This window comes from Chinchilla lanigera, unplaced genomic scaffold (assembly GCF_000276665.1).
Source record: "Chinchilla lanigera isolate Chin_1 unplaced genomic scaffold, ChiLan1.0 scaffold00019, whole genome shotgun sequence".
NCBI classification, from domain to species: Eukaryota; Metazoa; Chordata; class Mammalia; order Rodentia; family Chinchillidae; genus Chinchilla; species Chinchilla lanigera.
The window spans coordinates 8,356,118-8,378,893 of NW_004955420.1; the positions used below are offsets into that span (position 1 = coordinate 8,356,118).

At 34.8% G+C, this 22,776-nt stretch overlaps 1 protein-coding gene across 1 annotated transcript in view; it reads left to right on the top strand.

Annotated features, from left to right (window-relative positions):
* The window catches only part of Pik3ca (phosphatidylinositol-4,5-bisphosphate 3-kinase, catalytic subunit alpha), a gene marked incomplete in the record, with an annotated part of 71,610 nt that overhangs the window by 703 nt on the left and 48,131 nt on the right, over positions 1–22,776 (top strand).

Here is a 22,776-nt window from a genome sequence, read left to right on the forward strand (position 1 = left end):
CGGCCGCCCGCCCTGCGGCCCTGCGGCCGCCTCGCCCGGGTTTAAATCGCCCGGCAGGGGTTTGCAAGGAGCCGCGCTCCCCCATCGCGCGGCTCCCCTCCCACCCTTCCTCTCGAGGTTGTTTTTTCCTTTTAACGAGACGATCGCACGTTCGGGCTTTTCATTCATAGACCCGAGCCGTGGTCTCGGGTGCCTTGTGTCCTAGGTCTGTTACGCGATGCCTGTCGCCGAGCTCCGAAGTGGCTCGGGAAGATAGGGTAGCGCCCAGGCTTGGGCTGGGTAAACCCCAGACGTTTCAGCTAGCGTGTTTTGACCGCGGCTTGAGGGGTTTATTTGAGGGTGCTAGAGAAGTAGTGGTGATGGTGGCCAACCCTGTTACGAGACTTGGGAATCGAAAGCTATTTTCCTAGATGTCAGTAATTGGGGAGCCGTTCACGTCGCCGTGTGGAGTGAGAAAGCACAACAAAAGGGCTCTGTGGAACCGTCTGCATATTTTTTAATGAATTAGAGTTGTGATTTCGTCTTGGCGAAGCTTCCTCATTCCACCACTGCGCTTTTGTGAACATGCGGAGCGTGGATTTTCGGGGTGGTGTTGTGGACGGTAGTTTGTAAGGCCGGGAAGAACCCCTGGAAAACTTGGTTAGATAAATTTCTGGTAACTCAAGACTGGTGATTTCTCCTGCAACTTTTGAACCACGTTAGGCAATGTTGGTCGGATGTTTTCCTGCTTGGAAACGAGAGTCCCTTGGTTGTTTACATTGCGCCGTACAGAATTTATGTGCTGGATGGGTGTTGTAAGGAAAGTCCTGGAAAATACTTAAGATCCCGGGTTACTAAATTAGTTTGGTGAAATCAGACTACCCAGTGTTTTTATTAATAGGCTATCAAAGCAACTGCAGTCTAAGAATTTATTAGCATGTCTGCGTATTCGTTTTTTTTTTTTTTTTTTATCGAAGCACTGAATTCTGGTTGACAGCACTGAATTCTAGCTAGATCTCCATCTAAACATCACATGCTGTGGAAAATTTTAATTATCAGATTAACTGTTCTGCAGTGTCATCAGTCAAAATTACCTGAGGAGGGCCCTGTGGGGAGTGGAGGGGGGTAGGTGGTGTTTTTAAAGTTTTTTCATCTCATCTTTTGGGACTGTGTTTTTGGATGAGAGAAGTAAATAAAATTTTATTCATAACTCTCCAAAAGTTTTTGTGCATTTCTCAAAACAAGTGCTTCCCTTATGAAATCATAGAATAGGTGATTGAAAGAAATGATAGAACATCAGAATGGCAACAGTATCATGAGGGAATTAAGAAAGTAACAAATACCAACATTTTATCATTGACTGAGTACAAAGTTTGAAATGTATTCCTGTCGCTTGAAATTAAATAATTAAAAATAAACCACGTGTAAATACAGGACAGTGGTTTTATTTAAAGTTTTAAAAAATTAATTATATGTAGTGCTTAAGAGGGGACATTGCATACAAATAGTTACTTAAACCGAAAAATGACCTCGTGAAAGTGTACACTGTCACAGAGCTACATATATTTACAAGAGAGGTTGTAAAAGAGCAATGGCTTTGCATGGAACAGTCCTGGAGGCAGAGCTTCCTTCCTGTCAGGATAAGATCCTCCATATCTCAAGTCAGGATTCCCTCAAAAAACACCTAAATTTAGAAATAAAATACTTTTTAAAAGTAGATCACAGTGACTTTTTTTCCTAAAAAGTTACTTTATATGTAATTTATTTCCTATTAGCTGTTTACTGAATAAAAAATTTTTTTAAGAGTTGTAATTACCATGGGAAGGGCATTTGCTCTGTTAATCTGTTTATTTGAAGAAAGCAAATGTAATCCCATTTGATGTCTTTAGCAGCTAGAGTAATGGTAAAAGAATCACTTCTCTATTTTATTATTCTGTATCTTGAATTCCAAAGTAAGAGTGATTTTTAAAATGAAATGTGTTTCTTTAGCTTCAGGAAGGATTTCATCTCCTGTAACAATGTTTATGATTTTGGAAACTATTCAACCTTAGGAGCATAAGTTACAATATCATGACTTATTTTATGGTGAATCACATAGTTTCTTTTTTTAAGTGTTTGTACTCTTGAGCTATGTAACAATCCTGTAGACAGAGCAGTATTACTGTCTCTAGGAAATGATATTATCTGAGGCCAGACAGGTGGCTGGTGATACTCATCAACAAAACCAAATTTTTAGACTTCTTCCACGTTATCTACTCTAATCTGCTACAGCTCATTTTTAGTCAGACTACAGAAACTAGGCCCAGAGAGATCTAATTTCTTGCAATCCCCTTCTCCCATATTTGTAGTAATAAATATGTATGTTAAATGTCCTTTACAGTTTAAACAATGGTTTTTAAATTCTGGCTACATGTGAGAATCATCTAAGGAGCTTAAAAAATACTAATTCTGGAGTCTTATCCTCAGAGAGTCTGATTTAATTGATCTGGGTTGGAGCCCCCCCATCTGTATGTTGTTTGTTTGTTTTAAAGTTTTGGTAATTCTGATCAACAAGATTATAAAACCCATGATTTCAAGGCCCTGGATGATCTCTTCTCTAATTAGATTCATTTCTTCTCCCTACTCCTGCAACTCCCCTGGTCTTTGCATGGTCTCATGAGCAAATGCTGTTTGTACTTCCTGAAACATATGTGTACATAATACTCCTCACTTAACTAAATGACTCCTACTCATCTTTGTCCTCTCCTCCTTTGAAAAGACCAGTTTGGGCTGTGTGACCCTCTTCCTGTTCCTATGGCATCTTGTATTTCTGCTGCTATAGCGTTGACCCCACTGCATTGTAATTGCCTGTTTGTCTGTATCTTCCACCAGGCTGTAAATGGACTCCTTCTGTCGTATATAAGTTGTATTTTTATTGCCAGTCAGTCAGTACACTATAGGCACATGACTGAATAAATAAATATTTTGGAGAGATAACTTAACCGCATGTAGTAATTCATAAGCACCAATCAAGTTATTATTCTTGACCAGTAGTTTTAATAATTTAAAATTTTAGGTTCCTAAAAATGTACATCCCTAAGTGGCCACGGATATAAATTTCATTTGGAGACATTTGCAATGTTATAAATTATATCAAGAGGGGCATTCAACCCCAAATGCGTACCTCTCTCTCTCTCTCTCTCTCTCTCTCTCTCTCTCTCTCTCACACACACACACACACACACACACACACACACTTGAAGGTAGTGATCATCATTGGACACATTACTGCACCAGAAATCAGAAAACTTGAATTTAGATCCCCATTTTACTACAAACATTGTCTCTGGGCAAATCTCTGTCACTTTAGGCTTCATCTTCATCTGTAACATAAAGGGATTGTACTGGTTCTTCTATATCAGTGGTGAACCTACAGCATACATGCTGCAGTGGGCTGCTTATATCATTAAAAGCTCTAAAAGGTTCATCATCACTGTTCTATGTGTTGTTTAGTTATCTGTCCTTAAAATTTTGTAAGTACTAACAATATTTGCTTTGAAATCTAGTAAGTCTTGGTTCAAAACCTGGTTCATACTTAGTGGCAGGATTACTGAGGGTAGGTTCCCTAATCTGTATAAGGAGGATAATTACTCCTCAATAAAGTTGTTGTTGAATTAAATGAGATTGTGTAGCTCCAAGAGAGTTCTTGAACTGGAGCGTTCTTCAGTTCTCGTACTTAATAAATGTTCCTTTCCTTTTAGGAGGTGTTTGATCTCATGAGTAAACTTATCTGAGATAAAAGGACACACTTTTTGTGATAAGTTCTGTTTTCCACTTTGCTGACTGTTAGCACTGCAGGTGTAGAGACCAAAAACCACTGTGGCTTTTGGTTTCATTTTCTAATAACCCAATCTATTGCCAGACACCCAGGTGTTGGTCAGCTTGCTTGGTAAATAATTATGACTAAAATTTTAACCTGCCAATATAACTAAAGCCAGTTGTTTTTACGTGTGTGTGTGTGTGTGTGTGTATACACATATGATGTGCGTGTATATATATATGAGTGAATGTGGGGTGCAGGAGAGTTTAAACTGATACCATTGCCAAGGATGGGTAAAATCAGACTTGAGCATTCAGAGGAATGGAACACATTAAAATTAAGGATGTGTTACAAAAGAAGACCCAGAGATGTTGGTAAAAAGATGTTGGTAAAAAGAAGACCCAGAGATGTTGGGATCATTAATTTCCAGGTGATAAAGGAAATAGAGGAAAAATTGGTCTTCGGGTAAGAGCCAGTTCCAAAAGATAGGTACAAATGGTGTTCTCAGTATCAGATGAACAGTTGTAAACTAAAGTTGATGTTTTTCTCTATTTCAGTGCTATATTTCTTAATTTTACGTAGTGATTTTGTTCATTTGGTAGTATTGAGAGTAACCTGACACATAATGTATTGCTCTGCCAAAGTCTGTTACCAATCTTTCTTCTCTATCAATTAAAACTACTTGCCTAGTTTCTCCTTAAGTTTACATGAAAAATGTATTTAATAACTGATCTTTTTGGAAAAAATATTGAAATAAAAATTAAAAATCATTGATAGAAAAATTGAAGTATTAGGTTGTAAAAGAGAAGCAGGAGGGTACATGCAATGAAATCTGATGCAGCTGAAGGCTGGAGATTTCCATCATTCAAAAAGGCTACTTGATTTTAGATATACTGATAATGTTTTGTAGCTATATCCCTTATTCACATGTAATCCTTTATCACATAGAAGTGAAGAGACAGCATACTTAATGGGAAAAATTTTTAGCAGCTATGTCTTGGACAGAGGACTAACATCTAGAATATATAAAGAATTTAAGAGAGTTAGACACCTCCAAAATAAAAGACCCACTCAAAAAATTGGCAACTGAAATGAAGACACTTCTCAGAAGAAGTACAACAGCAAATAAATGAGAAAATATTCAACATTTCTGACCATGCAAATGCAAATTAAAACAACACTGAGATTTCATCTTACTCTAGAAAGAATGGCTATCCTCAAAAAAAAAAAATAATAATCAAGTAATAACAAATGGTAGTAGAGGCTATGGGGAAAAGGAAACCTTCTACATTGTTATTGGAGATGTAAACTAATATAACCACCATGAAGGTCAGTATGGAGATTCCTCAGAAAAATAAACCTAGAAATTACATTTGGTACAGCCATTCCCTGTCTAGGTATCTTCCCAAAAGAGTTAAAGACATCGTAATACAGTGACATGTGCACACCTATGTTTATAGCAGCACAGTTCATGATAGCTGAATCTTGGAAGCAGCCTATATGCTCATCAACAGATGAATGGATAAAGAAAATGTGGTATTTATACATCATAATGGGGTACTACTGTACTATAAAGGGTAAACTTCAGTCTTTCACAGGTTAATGGATGCACTTTGAGACCATAATATTAAGTGAAATAAATCAAGACACACAGGCATAAATATCAAACGGTTTCTCTTACGTGAGAAACCCAATATATAAATAAGAAGCAAAATAAGAAGCAGGGACAGCTTTTCAAATGGGAAGGGGAACGAGATGGAGTGAAGGGAAAGAAAAGGGAGTGAAAAAAAGAATTGGGAGAAGAAAATGGAAGTAGAGCTTTTGCAAATGGGAAGGGGACCGAGAGGTGGAAGGAGCTTGGAGGGAGAGGAGGGGTAGGGGATGCAGAGAGAACGAAAACGTGTTACGTACATGTACCAGCTCCCCACAAGGAATGTAAGCATTATGTGCTGCAAACATGTACAAATAAATATTTCTAAAAATTCTTTATTACGTGAGTCATTTGATCCTAGCTAAGGAATTTTTTAGATGTTCTTTCCCTCCCCCCCTATATAATTTAGAGAGTTTAAAGATAAAATACTCCAATAAAGAGTTTGTAATAAAAGTGATGGCTTAGAGCTATCATTTTCCCCAAGTTTTGTATTTCTTAAAGTGAAACGTTTTTATTATGTATTAGAGAGGTCTGATCTAGGTGCCTAAGAGACTGAATTCCAATCCCAGACTGCTCCTTAGTATGTGCGTGAGGGAGAAGATTATTGTCACATTTTGCCTGTTTTTGTGCCTTGATAGAATAGGAAGTGTAATGTTTTGCTTGCTGAGTAACTCATATGATTGAGATAATATAAATGATTCCAAAACTTTTACATAAAAATGTTAAATAAAAGGTATACATAAGTTATTCTAAGTTTATATCTAATACAAGAATAATATCTTTTATATTTGGCCTGATAGTTAAATGTTCCTGTTGGTAGCATAGCAATTTATCTAAGTTGTGCTCACTTATAAGTGGTTAAATTTTAGTAACTTCCAGTGTATATTGCATTTGTAACAAAGAAGTCTTTCTATCATGGCCAGCATTCCCATTTGAAATAAATATATTTAAATGTATTAAAAACAATCTGATAGAGTGTGGTGGCGCTCTCTTGTAATCCTAGCTACTAAGAGGCTGAATCAGGAAGATTGTAAGTCTGAGGTCAGCCTGAGCAGCTTAGAGGACCCTGTCTCAAAATATAAAAGGGTCTAGAGATGTAGTTTAGTATTTGAGCACCCCTGGATTCAATCCCCAGTAGCAGAAAAGGCAGAAAAATCTTGTGTTTAGAATATTTAGACTATACATATTAGATTTTAAATATTTGCTTAGTAGACCCCAAACAATCAGTATTTAGATGTGAAGAAAGCTGTACAAGAATAGGATCATTCTGCTATGATCATAACTCTTTCCTAAATCACTAAGAGTAAAGCTCTCAGGGAAATGTGTCTTATCAAGTACTGCAGAAATGCAAGGCAATATTCTGAAGAGAATTTTGAGCACAGGCGTTTGAACAGACCATGTTATGTTCATTTTTGTAGTCTCAGCTCCTAGTGTAGTGCCTGAATGTTAGATGATCAGTATTAGTTTTTTAAAGAAAAGAGTCATATTTGAAGTTAAAAATATTTTTCTTATATTTCTATTAGTATAGCTATACACTGTAAAAAATAGTAACCCCCCAAAAAATTAATGAAAATAGGTAAATTACTACATGTAAGTCTTAGTTGATCATTTCTTGAGTATAATTTGAAGTATATAAGGATTACTTTTCAGGAAGTTGTGGTGACACATGACTGCAATCTCAGCTATTCGGGGGGCTGGGATAGGAGGATCACAAGTTCAAGGCCAGCGTGGACACGTTGGTGTGACCCTATCTGAGAAAAGGATTGAGAGACATAGCTCAGTAGTAGAATGCTTGTTTGCTATGTACGAGGCCCTGGGTTCCATCCATAGCACTAGAAAAGAAAAAACAATCTATAAATTGTTTACTAGGGTGCAAATTTCTATTGATATCTAGAGACATTTTAAACAAAGATTGAAAATTTAAAAGGTTGTGTGTTATGGGGAAAATAACATTGTATGGGGATGAGGAAATAGGGATTCCACATCAGTTTATTAATGAGCTAGTCTTAGATCTTGACCTTTCAGAGCTCATTCTTCACCTGCAAAATTTCTAAGCTTTTTTACAATTCCCAGACTCGGAGAGATTCCTTGTATTTAAAGTCTGTTTCTGATTTCTAAGAAGGGTAAGTGTTAAGTGAACCACTCCCTGAGGGGAAGAGAGTCTATCTCGTTGTCTTGTATTTTCAGAAACTACAGTCTTTTTGTCTGCTTGCTTCTGAATTTGCCCATATTTGAAAACTTACGTGTAAAATTCTGTGGCAGCCAAAAACTACTATTGGAAAAGAATGGGTGAAAGGATTTTTTCCCCTTTGTAAAACCATCAGTGACTTTGGAAAACTAAACTTACTGCAGGCTTGATCATTTGCTTACTGGCATTGGAAATGGAGAAATGACTGACAGGCATTTAGAGTAGGTCATCACTACACACCAGTTGCTAGGCTGTGACGCGAGCAGACCTGCTACTGTACTCTTAATAGACATTGGACCTCATCCTCACTTGTTACAGACTTCTAGGAAAATATATCCCGTAATTTCCCTTGGTAACCCACCCCACTAAGATAGTTTTCAGGAAAATATGTTCCAATCTTAGAAACATACTTCCAGAGGCATAACACATCTTTTTTTTTCCTAGTTCTGTCCTCAATTATTGAGGCAAATGTATGGAAAGATGGCAGAAATCATTGTCCTTGATCAGAAAGCAGTGATGTTTCTGCTGTTGTCTTTTTCTATTATTGTTCAAATTACTTTCAACTTTTGAGTAACCAACAAACTGCTTTACTAATGAGATATTATTTATTTTGAGTATGTACTCATTTTTCAGCAAGGCAAGCAGATTTTTGTGGCTTATTTTTCTTTGAGACTGCTTTTCCAAGTACTTTCATGATGACCTTATTGCATGTTTAAACCTGAAGGTACTCTTGTATTTGAAAACAGCTGCCTGCCTTGAGCCTAAAAATGAGTGAATTGTAATCCCCTTGCCTTAGGAAGTTAATTTGTTCATAGGTTGAAAACTTTGGAGGTGGTAGTTGTGTTAAATCAGTTACTATTCTGTGAATGTATATTTACGGTATACATCATCAAATGTAAAGCAGAATTCATGAGGAAGATATGGGGAAAGTACTTAAATTATGCACTGTTTTAACTAATCTGAAATTAAATATACGTAACAGCGAGGAAAGGAAATAACTATATTTTGGAACTGTAATTTTACACTTACTGGCTTTATAGGTTTGGTTTTTGTTTTTTTTTGTTTTTTTTTGTACCACAACTGGAATCTTGTGCTTGCTAGACAGGCACTTGTGCTACTGAGTTATATCCCTTCCTGGTGTTTCATATTTTTATTCACTAGAAATGGCCAACTTTCAGCTTTCTTAGTGATATTGTAGGATTCCAGATTTCCTTAAAATCATTTTTATTAATAATAATATATAGCTACTAAAGCAGTGCTTTTTTCATGGAGTATGAATGTAAGAATTAACTTTTTCCCCAACCAAAATTTGGACAAGTAATCTGAAAACAGGAAAAAATATTTGAAGTTAGAATAGTCTTAGAATCCAAGTGCTGTGTACTTAGGCTGCCTTAATTTTTCTTTCCTTTTCCTAAATATATACCTTAATAGCTAAGAGGATATGATCCAGTGCCTGACTATGGGGATTACTAATTTTGTAATTTTCAGTAGGTTATTTAACATGTCTAATTTAAATATTCTCTGGATAGTACATATTTTCTCATTTGTAAAAGAGGGATAGCTACTACCTACATCATAATATTATAATGAAGATTAAATGATAATATATAGAAACATTTAGGAGAGTGCCTAGCGTATAGTAAGCATTCAGTAAATATCTTTGACAAGCCCCTTGAAAATAAGAATCCTATCATATTCAATGATTTATTTTGAAACTTTTAAGATTATGTTGTAGTGAATTGAATTGTCTGTTTTGAAATTGAATAATGGATTCAGTCTCTGGATAGTAAGTTTGCCTTCTAACAAGCTTAGAGCATTTATGAATTCTTTACTGTGTCCTTTTTGTTCTACGAAACTTCCAAAAATGTCATTCTAGCTATAGGAATCTGAATGCAGATTTAGCTTGATGGAAATGAAGACATAAGGGAAGAGGGCATTATTAAATAAGTTAATATAGATTTTTCACATCTAGTCTGAGTTTCCTATGGAGTTATTTTCCTCTGTCGGTTCCTGGAATTTCAGAATCCCCAGCAGATATCTTAATAACACCTTGCCATTGATGCAATACTTGTTTCATGTTCTAGGTATTTTCTCTTTCTTCATGCACTAAGAGCACACTACTTGTATCATATTGTCACATAATTCCTTTTATACAAACCTCGTGTCCTATGTCAAAGCTGCTTGTATTCACTTGTTCATTCCTCCTTCTATGAAGTATTTATCATATTCACTCTTGTACATAGATATCATTTTCTTCATTATGTAGTGTGTGCTGACTAGACACTGTACATGTCATTTATATGAAAATAAAGAAAGAAGTCATGTGTTTTGATTATTTCCATGCATTCAGTCTAAGTATTTCCCTTTAATCACTAAGATAGCTGCCTAGTATCACTGATAGAAGTTTCTAGGGCTTCACCTACTTGGTTCAGTATTGTTGTTGGTACATTATATGAATGAGACTATTAGCTCATATTTAAGTATGTGGCAAACATATATTTTATGTTTTCTTCCCTCTCTTTAGCAGTTTTGGCTAAACTTCTCCTGACAGTCATTCAAAATAATTTACTTCTCTCAAGTTGGGGAACAAACAGTCTTAATTTCTAAACCAGGATAATAATATAAAACATACACTTTTAAAAAGTAGATCTGTTGTTATAATTTACATGGAGTGTGTTTCAGAAAGTATCACCAATTTATGTCATAAGTGTTCAGATTTTTTCTGTTATTTTAGAATAATTTTTATTAGGAACTTTCAAATGTTTTTAACTTTTTTTGTCCAGTACTAGACAATGAACCTAGGGCTTTGTGCATATTAGGCAAATGCTCTACCACTGAGCTACATCCCTAGCCCACCAAACTTTTTAATGCATGTAAAAATATGCAAGTTAATTTCTTCAGGGGTAGAAATGGGGCTTTACTCAAAATGAAAAACACTCCTGTAATACTGACTGCTCTGTTACTGACCAGGAGTTTGTTTCTGTGCTCTGGGATTATGACTAACCTGACATTGAAGGTAGAATGCTTATACTGATATGGTATAAGAACAAAGAACTCTAGCTAAAATGCGGTCAAAACAATGTCGGATTTTCTAAATGTACCCTAGAGTATGTTTTGAGTTCCCAAACTCAACCTTTAATGTCATGACTCTGGGGAATGGAAATATTTTGTACTTTTTTGTACGTTAGCTTTCATTGGTTTCCTTAATCTTCCCATTAATGCTTCACTACACATGTGTAGTCCTTTCCACTTGAAAGATTAGGAAATATCCAGTCAGTTCAGTGGAATCTCATTGCATTTAATTTACATGAAGTCATCTGTATATACTAAACCAAACCTAAAAATATGATAAAATGATAACTTCAGTACTGCATTCGCATCCTACTATTGAGCTTTTTCAAAGTATGAGATTAAACATGGATTTGCTGTCTTTATAGTTGGTCTTAGTGCCTGGGTGTGAATACCTTACTGTGTTGAGTGCGATTCTGTTACTCAGGCATATGTAATGTTCATATAGCCCTCTTAATACTCAACCTGTACTACTCAGCCAAAGAAACAGCAGTTTGTTCCTGGAAGAGAAACTGCTGCTTAGGCTCACTAGACAGTTTTGTTGTCCCAAGGTGGTTCAGTGATGTGGCCATAACAAAGTATCATCTGTGCATTCTCTGATGTACAATACATATGGTCACTCATGCCTGAAATCACACCTAATTATGCATTTCATATACTGCTTATATAACTGTTGTGCATTGTAGGTTGCTGTATATACATTAAATCTTTGCACAAAACATTCTGTACAAGGTGAGATTTTACTCTGTATACTCTGTATACCCAAGGACTGTGTTTGCATGATCCCATTTCTGAAAGATAGCACCCTAGAAACATCACTTTCAGTCACTAGCCATTCAGTAACAAAATTTCAGACTTGTAAAACCTAAGGAGGTGGTTTCACATAGTTATTAGGCAGGTTAGTATTTCCATACTGGTTTAGAACTATAGCAGCTGTCCCATTTTAATGCATCAAAGCCTCCCACTTTCCTCAGTGTAAGAGAGAGCATGTCTTCTAGACCCAGAAGCCATGTTTTTAGCCAGCTAGCAAAATGACACATAGTGCCTTAGGGTACACTTTTCTCTTTACAGAATTGTAGAAGAAGGGGCATTTCCTCTCCACATTTTTCAGATAGGACATAAATTGGGCATTCATACAAAGGGAATGAATAGTACATATGGACGTAACCTGTGAGTTTGTCACATTATTTACATTTTCTGTCTATAGCCTTTTCATTTCTTTAGGCAAAGGAGTTAGCCAGAATCCCACTTGTATTCATAAAATAAGTTCTGTCTAGAATGCTTGACTTTTCTTTAGCAATCCATAGACTTATAAAACAACAGACAGGAGAGGAAATGTAAATAGCAGTAAGTCTCTTGATCAAAGAACAAAATGTTGTGAGATAGTTAATTCCTAATATTCTACTTTTGTAGTCTTCTAATCCTACTCAAGAGTAATCCATCTAAGGAATAAAGCATATTTTTAAAAAGTGTCTTCAGAATTTGGACTGTGAAAATATGATCACCATATGTATATTTATGCTTCTAAAAATAATTAGCTGAAAGATTAAACATCATTTCCCATTTATTGAGTAACCCCTATGCTTGTCAGAATCTTAGGCACAGTGTAGTAGTGAACAGTACAAATGTAGTGTGTGAATGTACAGAGTCAATGATTTCCTTCAGAAACATCCTAAATCACTTATAAAGTACAGTGTACATGGATTATATGTACTACCCTATTCCAAAAGTTTTTTTAAACAAAGATATAATGTATATTCAGTAACCCTCATTATACATCATGTAAATATATTGAAATTCTACGTTGTACTCCATAAGTATACATATTTACTATGTGTTAATTAAAAATTTAGTATATGTGCTGCCAGAGTGAGTACATGTCAATTGAAAGTTTAAAACATGTTAAAATTGTGTATACAATATATAAAATAGATGCAACATTTCAAAGAGTGTGTGGGCTCACTCATGAGAGTACACATCTGTTTGTACTGGCATATTAAGGGATTTTTGCATTCTTAAGATAATTCTTTCTTGATACTCAAAATTCTTACTTGATTTAACCCTATTTAATAGACTACTAAATTATTTTGCTCCAATTTTACTTAGAGTAGCTATTTTGAGTTCTGCATTGTTAAAGTTTGTTTGCATTGATACAGTATTTAAATGAAGAAGAATAAATACTAAAGAAGCTACACAGTTCCCATTTTTTATATGATATGATTGACTTCCCTAGGAAATCCAGGAGTCAACTGGGGAATTATTAGAACAAAATATAAAGAAACTAGGTATAATTTTTAAATCAATAGCTCTTTATGAAAGCAGTAATTGTTTAGAAAATGGAAAAAATAGTTTATAGCAGTAAGAGAAAATAAAAATATATTAATGAAAAATGTATGTCTTTGTGAAATAGTGTCAGAAATTTGATACATGGGGAATTGGGGAGGGTATCCTGTTCCTGAATGGGAAATACTATTAGAGACACTAGGTTTTCACATTAAGTTACAGGTATAACAAATCTCTTTTTTAGAAAGTGTGTTTGAGGAATTAACAAGATAATTCTTAATTTTTCCTCAGTGACTATAAAGGGAAAAAGTGATAACTTTTAAGTGAGAAACTAAGACTTAACTAGTGACAGAAAACTAACCGTATATATCAAAATATACTATAAAATTAGGGTGTTTGATACTGGCATAAGCATTGGTAGTAAGGATAACAAAAAGGAAAAAATCTCAGAAAAGTACTCTGAATATGATAAAGAAATCAGAAATCAGGAAAAAAGGAAGGACTTACACATGATTTTGAGGGTGTTGAATGTTTAAGAAAATGAAGGTGTTTGAATCTTTATTTCATCTTACATAACCAAAATAAAGTGCAGGCAAATTGAAGAGTTACGTGTAAAAGAGTGAATATATTTATCCTATTTTCCTTATTAAAAGACATTTATCTCGATAGGGAAATACCTTCCAAAATGGGCTGTGTATATAGCTCAGTGGCATAAGTGCCTGCCTGGCAAGCACAAGGTCCTGAGTTCGATTCCCTGTACTAACAAAACAAAACAAAACACCTCCCAAACTTAAAAGAATTGGAAATATTGTACTCATAAGGGTAAAGTTCGTTACATTTGACTCAAAACATTGACAGTTATTTTATCTTTTTTTTTCCCACCTCCCTCTCCTATACAAATATATAACTTAAAAGATGTCCAGACCAGGATTAGAATTCTGCAAAAATGCAACAAACAAGTATGTATGTACATATGTATTTCATTGGGGATTGAATGCTGGCCTTCCCACTGATTTTTTGAGACAGGATCTCACTAAGTTACCCAGGAGGGATCCTGCATTAACCTCCCAGAGTACTGGGATTACAGGCATGTGCCACCACACCTAGCTCATCTTTAACCTGCAAATACTTCCAAAAGCATCAAGTCCCTTGCAGATATTAGATGAGACAAAACTTAAGAAGATGGATCCATTTACTGAAAATGAAATACAAGTACATAGGAAATGTTTTTCACTGGCAGGTTAAGAAGTAGAACTTCAAGATACAGTGATACGATATTTATTGTGTTGGACTTAGCAAGAGTATTTTTCTGATGGTAATTTCATGAAGAGGACACCATGACATGTGCTTGTTCAGTTAACTCCACTTGCCTGATTGGTTCAGTCCTTCTGGAAAACAAGTGGCAATTTTTAGTCATAACATACCATTGACCTAGCATTTGCACCATTATATAATTTGTAACAGTTTAAGTATTTAACAAGTAAACTATTTTACACCTTCCATAGAAATAGTCATAAAAAACGTATTTATAAAGAATTTACAGTAATTGGGAGAAGTATTTTTGAAGCAAAAAATGCAAGATACGTGTATATATAGGTATAGATATCATCTGAGCATAACCATTCAAAACGAAGAAACCCAAACATATTCAGAGAAAAAACTGTCAGAGAATATATCAAAATGCTCAACATAGTTGTTATAGCCACATTTTCGATTGTTTTATTTTCTTCATATATGCACTGTATTTCTGTTACATACAGAGCAGAGTCCTGTCCCCAAAATAGACGTTTCAGTCAGCACTTAAAGTGAGTGAATTTCTATAATGGATTACTTTTAATTTGAAGAAAATACAAACATAATCCGTATCTAACGTAAGAAGTATAGGGAGCACTGTGGAAAGGAACCTAGTTAATAGTACCTAACACTTATGTTTTGTTTTCGGAAGGTTTTTACATCTGTTATATGATATTTTTCTGTTCTAGTTTAATAGCATCACTATTTGCGTAAGTCGGGAATTCCTGCTAACCTTACCTTTGTCCTCCCTGACTTGTCAAATCCAACTGATCACCAAATTTGGGGTATTCTATAGAGATTTCTCTTGATTGTAGCCTTCTATTTTCTCGTAATTATTGCTTTAGTTTAGCCTCTTCCTATATCACTCTTGTATCCCAACTTGTCTTTCAGCTCTCCACTTTTTTACCTTCCACATTGGTGCCAAAATTATCAAGTATGTAAATAACTAGCAGAATTTTCGTGTGTATGCTATGAGAAGTCGATTTTGTGGAAGACACCTAGGGAGAGATTGACATTGTTTGCACAATGCTGCTACAGTGATTGCTCTAAAATACAACATTGGTCTGCTTAAAGCTTAGTAATTCCTTACCTACATTGCTCCTCACATTTATAATTTATGAGAATCACCAAGGGAACTTTTTAAAGTGCAAATTCCCCAGCCCCTAAAAATTCTAATTCAGAGGATTTATAATCTTGGAAATCTGAATTTTGTGTCTTCCTTTTCGTGATCTTTATGTAGGTGATCCTAAGATAAGTCGTTAAAGTACATTAACTTTGAGATGAAGTGCAGTCTCATTACTTTACTGTAATTCTTCTCACAAGTTGGCATCAGCTACCCATTCTTTTCTCATTCTCACATGGAACACCTTACAGTCTAGCCACTCTATCTCATATAGGTCTCTCTGAACTTGATTCCTATTGCTTAGCAATTGTACTAGTCACCTTTCTGTTGCTAGAACAAAATACTTGACAGAAAGGAGAAAAGCCTTGTTGCCTCACAGTGTCAGAGGTTTAGGTCCATGGTCAGCTGGCTCTAAGGGCAGAACCTATATGGCAGATGGGCAAAGCAGAAGAAAGCTACTCATCTCATGTCTGAAGAAAAGCAGAACAGGAAGAGAGCCAGAGACAGAGAGGTACAGGCCAGGGGCAAGAATATACCTTTAAAAGTCATCCTCTCCCATGGGGACCTCCTTCCACCAACTGGCCCCATCTCCTAACACCACATTCAGCTGTGAACTGAAAATCCATTGATGAGGTTAGGGCTCCCATGACCAGATGACCTTCTAAAAACCCCACCTCTGAGTCTGTGAGCCTACTGGGGCACATTTTCTATTCAGTACATAAGAGATCTTCTGTGTTTGCTTCTTCTAGTAACTTGTTGACCTAGCACATTGTGTTCAGTTTATATGTAATCTGTGTAATATTCCTGGATACACACTCACAGGCAGAATCAGTCTTTTGCTCTTTTGTATTTCTATAGCTTGTATTTATTACATCACACACATGATAAATTATGCTTACTTGTTACATATCTTCCTCACCAGACTACAAGCTCTTTGAGGTTAGGCATGCCATTTTATTTATCTTAGACCTGTATCATAGGCTTGGCACAATAATTGCACAATAAATGTTTGCCAGATGATTAACAGACCAGTAAAAAAGAAAAGGAAGAAGTGCTTAATTCAGTTTTTTCAGTGAGGAGGATGAGGTCTTAGAAATTACATACAGTATGTGCTTATGGTTACCTACCTGGTAAGCAAAGGTACACCATCATATTTATACTTTGTAAAACTGCCTTGTCCTCCAGGGCAAGAACAGATTACTGGACATTAAGCTGTTTGTCACTTTTGCATTCAGCCACCTACACTCAGTTTTGTAATGCCTATTTGTATCCTTTGCAGAAAACATCATGCCTGCTGAGATATTTACATGAACTTGTTTGTTAAATTGAGCTGATATTTATATAGGGAATACTTTATTTACAGCAATTAAGGCAAAAAGCTCCACATATATAAGTATTCAAGTGGATTTCCATTGTAGTTTTAAAAGCTGTTTTCAGGGTTTAGATGTGTTCCCCCTTCTGCAGACTTCATTCTTAAGGTGTTGATGGAAGTCGAAGACCAGCTGCAAAGTTCAAATCTAGTATGCCATAAAATGCATGTAGCTATGGTTAAACCAAATGTTAGCAGTGAAATATTTAGTAGCAACTGTTCTTTTAAAAGAAACATTTTAGATAATTAGAGTCATCTTGTAATATTCTTATACCCAGCTGTCAGCTTTTTACTTTTTCTGCCAATATTTCTGGAACTGAAACCAAGAAATAGAAGTTAGGGTACTATACTTTGAAATAAACTAAACATTTGAAAAAAAAATCTTACAAGATTTCCAAAAAGAGCTCTTCCGTTCTTCAAAAGATTTTTATAAAAAGCAAATACGTATCTGCAATAATCATCGCCATTGGTAAGCTGTAATAATAGGAGTGTTTGGGAAGTGTAAGAATAGCCTCTATTAAAGATGGTTAAAGTAAATTCAGGCAGTCTAATTCCATTTTTAAGATTTTCTGTTACTGTCTCTTAGTTTTGTTACCTTGTGTAGTCAACATCTCACTATTCTTCAGCTTCTATTCTTGTCACCTTTATTGTCTTTATTATTGTCTCCTTTCAGCTTTTATTCTTTCTACTTGCAGGATACTCAAATCTCCAGTTTCTGTCACATCAACTTTCAATCATCTTGGTTTTTCACTGTTAGACAATAGTAATAGTAACCCCATCTTCCTTTCAAGTCTTTTTTTACACTGTTAAGTAATAAAACTTATTTTATGCTGATATTTTGTCCTCTTATATTTTGACTATAGGTAGATTTTAGTAGTTGAAACTAATAGTATTGACATGATTATATAAAAATGTTTCACTTTACAACCAAGTGTAATGCTGTGGTTAGACTTTTTCTCTGAATCTATGTTAAGCATCACGAATAATGTTCTTAGCGTTTAGATCACATGGCCTATCTTTTTAGATGCTCCTCATATTGCTCAAAACTGTGCTGTTCATTTGATGTATAATTTTTTTTTTCCGGTACCGGGAATCGAATTCACGACCTTGCGCTTGCCAGGCAGGTGCTGTGCCGCTGAGCTAAATCCCCAGCCCTGATGTATAATTTTATTTTACAAATATTCTTATTTTTTCCAATTACTTCCCTTTTTTCCTATTGTGAAAATAAAAATGTATGTTTACCATGCCCTGTACTGCCTGACTTGTCAGTTCTTTCATTTTTTTTCATGAACACTTTACTTTGGTAATAAAGGTTTCATCTTCTAGTTTGAACGTAATACTTTTTATGATTAATATAAAACTGCTACACTTTTACTTAATTGCTTACTTACTTGGCCAGTGGGTCAGTTTTGTCACTAGTGTGGTAGATCTTCCCTTTTTTTGACTTCCACCATTAGTTGCTCATAGGTAATTACTCAATTTAATCACCTTACAATTGGCTCAGGAGAAGTAAAACTTTGAGAAGCTAATTGTCTGGACATATCTTTACTTTTTTCTTCCAACATGATAGTTTTCTGCATATAGAATTTCTTGTCAAATTTTTTTTTTTTTTTTTTTGGTTTTTCTCTGGTACCGGGAACCAAAAATTATTTTAATTACTCAGTAGTTTTTCACTTCTAATACTGATGAGAATAGTGTTGCCAGTAAGGTAATTTGTTCCTTTGCTGACTGTTTTCTTCTTAGGTATTTTATTGTTTATTGTCCAGTATAGAAATTTTAAAAATATTTGATCTATGCACTCTTAATCTAAACCTGTCTCTTCAGCTCATAAATGCTTCATTTCTCTGATATTCTTTCTTCCATTTTTCTCTAATTTCAGATCTTCAAAATGATGAGTGTATGTTGAGCCTGATTCATCAGATCTTTTTCTTTTTTGTTTTCATTCATGTATGTCAATATTCTAACAGTATTTCATTTTTAATTTTGCAAATCTAATAGGTGAAATGCTGTATCAATTAATTTTCATTTTTATTTTGCATAAAGATGAGCAGTTTTTATGTTATTGGACATTTACATTACTTTTAATGAACTCTCAGTTCATATTCTTGTGTGAAAATTTTAAGGCATTTCTGTTTATTCAGTATGAATATCCCACTTTGTCAGTTATATGAGTGGTGAATAGTTTTTACTGATTTTGCTGTTATTACTGATAATATTTTCCCTACATACATCAATTATTTCTTATGTGGCTTCATTTGACAGTCTTCTCGTTTCACCTTTACTTAGAAAAGACTTCCTTGTACATACTAAAAAGAATTTTTTTGTTTTCTCATTTTTACATATGTTTGTACTCTAAGTAGCATTTAGGTTAATGTAAAATACAAATTAGAAACCTACTGTTATTTTTTCAAGTGTCTGTCTAGTTTTATGTGGTTTTTTCCCTGTTGAGTTGAAATGATATCTTTATCATAATATATTCTTTGCTTTTGCATTTTCTGTACTAGTTGAAGCATTTCTTATCACTTATAGTTTTATAATATGTTTTAGTGTTTGGTAAGGCTAGATCCTTTTTACTGTTTGCTTTTTCTCCCTCTCCCCTAATTTTTTTGAAGAATTTTAAAAAGTCAATTCTATACATGTAACACACACATCGCTTATTGGTCTAAAAGAGAACGGACATCTTCATGAATTGGTATCTTTCTGTCCAAGATTTTTACTTCTTCAAGTCTTTTTTTTTTTCAGGAGCATTTAAAAATATTTCTCATTTATCCTAAGGCAGTAAAAATTCAACATTTTTTTCTCCATGAGACTAGTTAATTCTACCAGGACCATCTATTAACTAATCCTTCCCATTACCCCAGGTAGAGATTCTGGTATGTTTCTCCATATGAAATTGTAGCCGTTATTTGGGTTCACTTCCAAACTTAGTTTTGTTCCCTGGATTTGGATAGGACAAGATTGTAACCATTTTTTAAATAGATAAGGCTTTAAGATATATGTGTTAAGGCTAGTCTCTCTTCTATTCTTGCAGACATTCAGTATAAAGTTATTGTGAAGCTCACTTATTCTAAGAGGCTGACACAGACAATACACACACTGAAAAGAAAACTGTTAGCTGATAGTTTTAATAGTTTTTTCACACACACAACCAAACAGCATTTATTCTAGAAACAAAACGATCAGCTTATTATACAGAAATATATTTTAAAAATGCAATGGTCATTTAAATCTGTAACATACATGTTCATATTCTGTCACTTCCTCTCTTTCTACAAAGGAAGAAAACTTAGGGTTAAGAAATGAAGTGTTTTAAAACTTGTCACTGTGGTTTTCACAGTTGTATATGTTTACCAAGAATCATAGAACTGAATTTTAATTTATACCTCAAATAACACCAAAATAATAGTAACACATGCAGGTAGTTTTAAATTTGGGGTTGAAACATTACTAAAAGCAGCAGTTCATTACTGCACTTCCTTCCTGTCCCCTCGGCAGCTCACCTTGTCCCCCATCATTCTTCAGGAAAACCACTTCAACATTTTTTAGCAGCTACTTCTGGTATTAACCACCTTATAATAATGAATCGTACTGCTCTCTGTTGATTCATCAATATTTGGCGTATTTATTACAAATGTCGACTCCCATATCTTCCTTTGCTTTATCTGATCTTACTAAAACAATTACTAGTTAAATCCAGAATTAGTGTTTTCATTATATGACATAAAGTAATGAAGCAAATACTGCATGCAGCTGTATTTTTTCTTGCAGCTTTGTTTTTTAAATAATTGCCTCATCTTAAAATATTGCTTGGTTACCATTGATTCTGAGTATATTTTCCCATCAGCTTCAATGTGTCTGTAATAACTCACCTGTGAGATAATTCATTTGGTGGTTTTCCTGAGGCACCCTTTCTACACCCTTCACTCTTCCTGAGTTAGTCTAAATTGCTGTATAGGTTTGTCTCATGGCTATTGCCTTAAAACTAGCTTTTGCTGGCACCCTGGAAATTCCCTTTGTTGTTTCCTGTGTTGAAGCTCGAATTCCTATGCCCATACCTTTGTGGTTTGCTCCTTCATTTTACAGGGGCATTTTCTCTAGTAGCTTTCTCCAGAGAGATAACTAGTAGGTGATTTTTTTGAGATTTTACATAGCTCAATGTATCATATTCTACCCTTACAATCATGTAATATTTTAAGTGAGTACAGAATTGTAGAATTGTTCAAAGTTGTTTTTATACTAAGAATTTTGAAAATACTGATTTCACTAGTATCTTCTAGCTTCCAGTTTTACTCTTTAGTAGTCTAGTGCCATCCTAGTTCCTTTATCTGTCTGTCTCTGTTTCTTGTCTTTCCCTCCCTTCCTCCTTTCTTCCCTGTCTTTCCCATCTCCCTTTCCCTTCCCTCTTCCCTCTCTCCCTCTATCTCTGACTGCTATTTTCTTTTCATGCTGATGTTCTAAAATTTTATGCTGGTGTACCTTGGTGTTCCTCTTTTAAACATGTATTTTGCTGTGTACTTAATGGGCCATTGCTTTCTTCAAATTCAATCTTCAATTCTTGGACATTTTCTTCTTACCTTGTCTTAGTTTCCTCCCCTCTATTTTCATTGTTCTTTTTGAAACTCATAATCAGATGGTAGTCTTCCAGGTAGCTTTTCTAATTTTTTACCTTTCCTCTTATTACTCATTTCTTTCTTTTTATTTTGCCTTCTTGAAAATTACCTTGACTTTTCCTTTGAACTTTCACTGAAGTTTATGGCATTGCATTGGTGGTGGTGTTTTCACAGTTCTTGTTCTTTGTTCTTACTGATTTATTTTTAAGGATGCAAAATTTTCTCAAGGTATTTTAATTACGCTTTCTGTGACATTTCCCTCTGTCTCATCTTTCTGTTCTTAGCCACTTAGATTTTGTTTTGGCCTCGGTCTTTAGTATTAGAAACTTTCCTCAAATGTATTGAGATCGGGCTGGGGATTTAGCTCAGTGGCAAAGCGCCTGCCTGGCAAGCGCAAGGTCGTGAGTTTGGTTCCCAGTACCAGAGAAAAACAAAACAAAACAAAACAAAACAAAATGTGTTGAGATCCTTGGGTGCCATTCAGATCAAAAGATACTATAAAATGGTTGAAAATCTGGGTTTGAAATCCAAGCTTTTACTGTTGGTGAACTATGCTGTATGAATCCTCGAAATGTCACAGTCCTTCTCTAGATTGGTTAGTTTGGGATTCTTTTCTGAAGAAAATACAGTCATCTGTATGAGGCTGCTTATGTTTTAAAACTGTCCTGAAAAAACAGCTTTGAGTTTCATCAGACTTTCACATAATCCCCTGATTTTGTATCTACTTCTGAGCCTGTTAAAGTCCAAGGCCCCTTGGGTTTAGTTTTTCCAGAAACCATATTTCCTGATTTCTGGAGGATTGGGAAATCACTGGCCACACTACGTGGATTTACAGACCTAGAATTCTAATAGTTACAGGAATCTTCAGTCTTCGAGCCTTTTGAGGTTTCATGAAAGTTTGTATGCTTCTTATCTTCAGACACATAAATTTAATACTCCTTAGTTCCGATGTCTTTTTTCCCTATCTCCATGTATTATGATTTAGGGTTATAGTTTTCTAATTCTATCAAAGTGCTTGTTTTTCTCTTTTTCTCCTTACTTAGGAATGATTAGTGAAAAAAACTTTACTCGTATTTTAAAATCAGAAGTCTATCCTATCCCATGTTTACTTCTTTCTCTAAACATGCCGTTGTACAGCTTCTCCCCATTTCCAGAATAAAGAATTACCTAAAACATGTTTTTATATTAGTATGTACAGATCTGTATCATTTAACTACTGTATAGTATTTCATAAAGTGTTTTGCTGTGATGTATACAGTTGTTCCTGTATTGATGCCTGTTTTAGTTGTTTCTTGTTTTCATGAATATTGCTGCAGTGAATATTTTTTATTATACTTCTTGGTGAATTTTTACAAATATAGCCATATAATAAGTTTTTAGTTTTAGGATTGTCTTGTCTTTTTTTTTTTTTT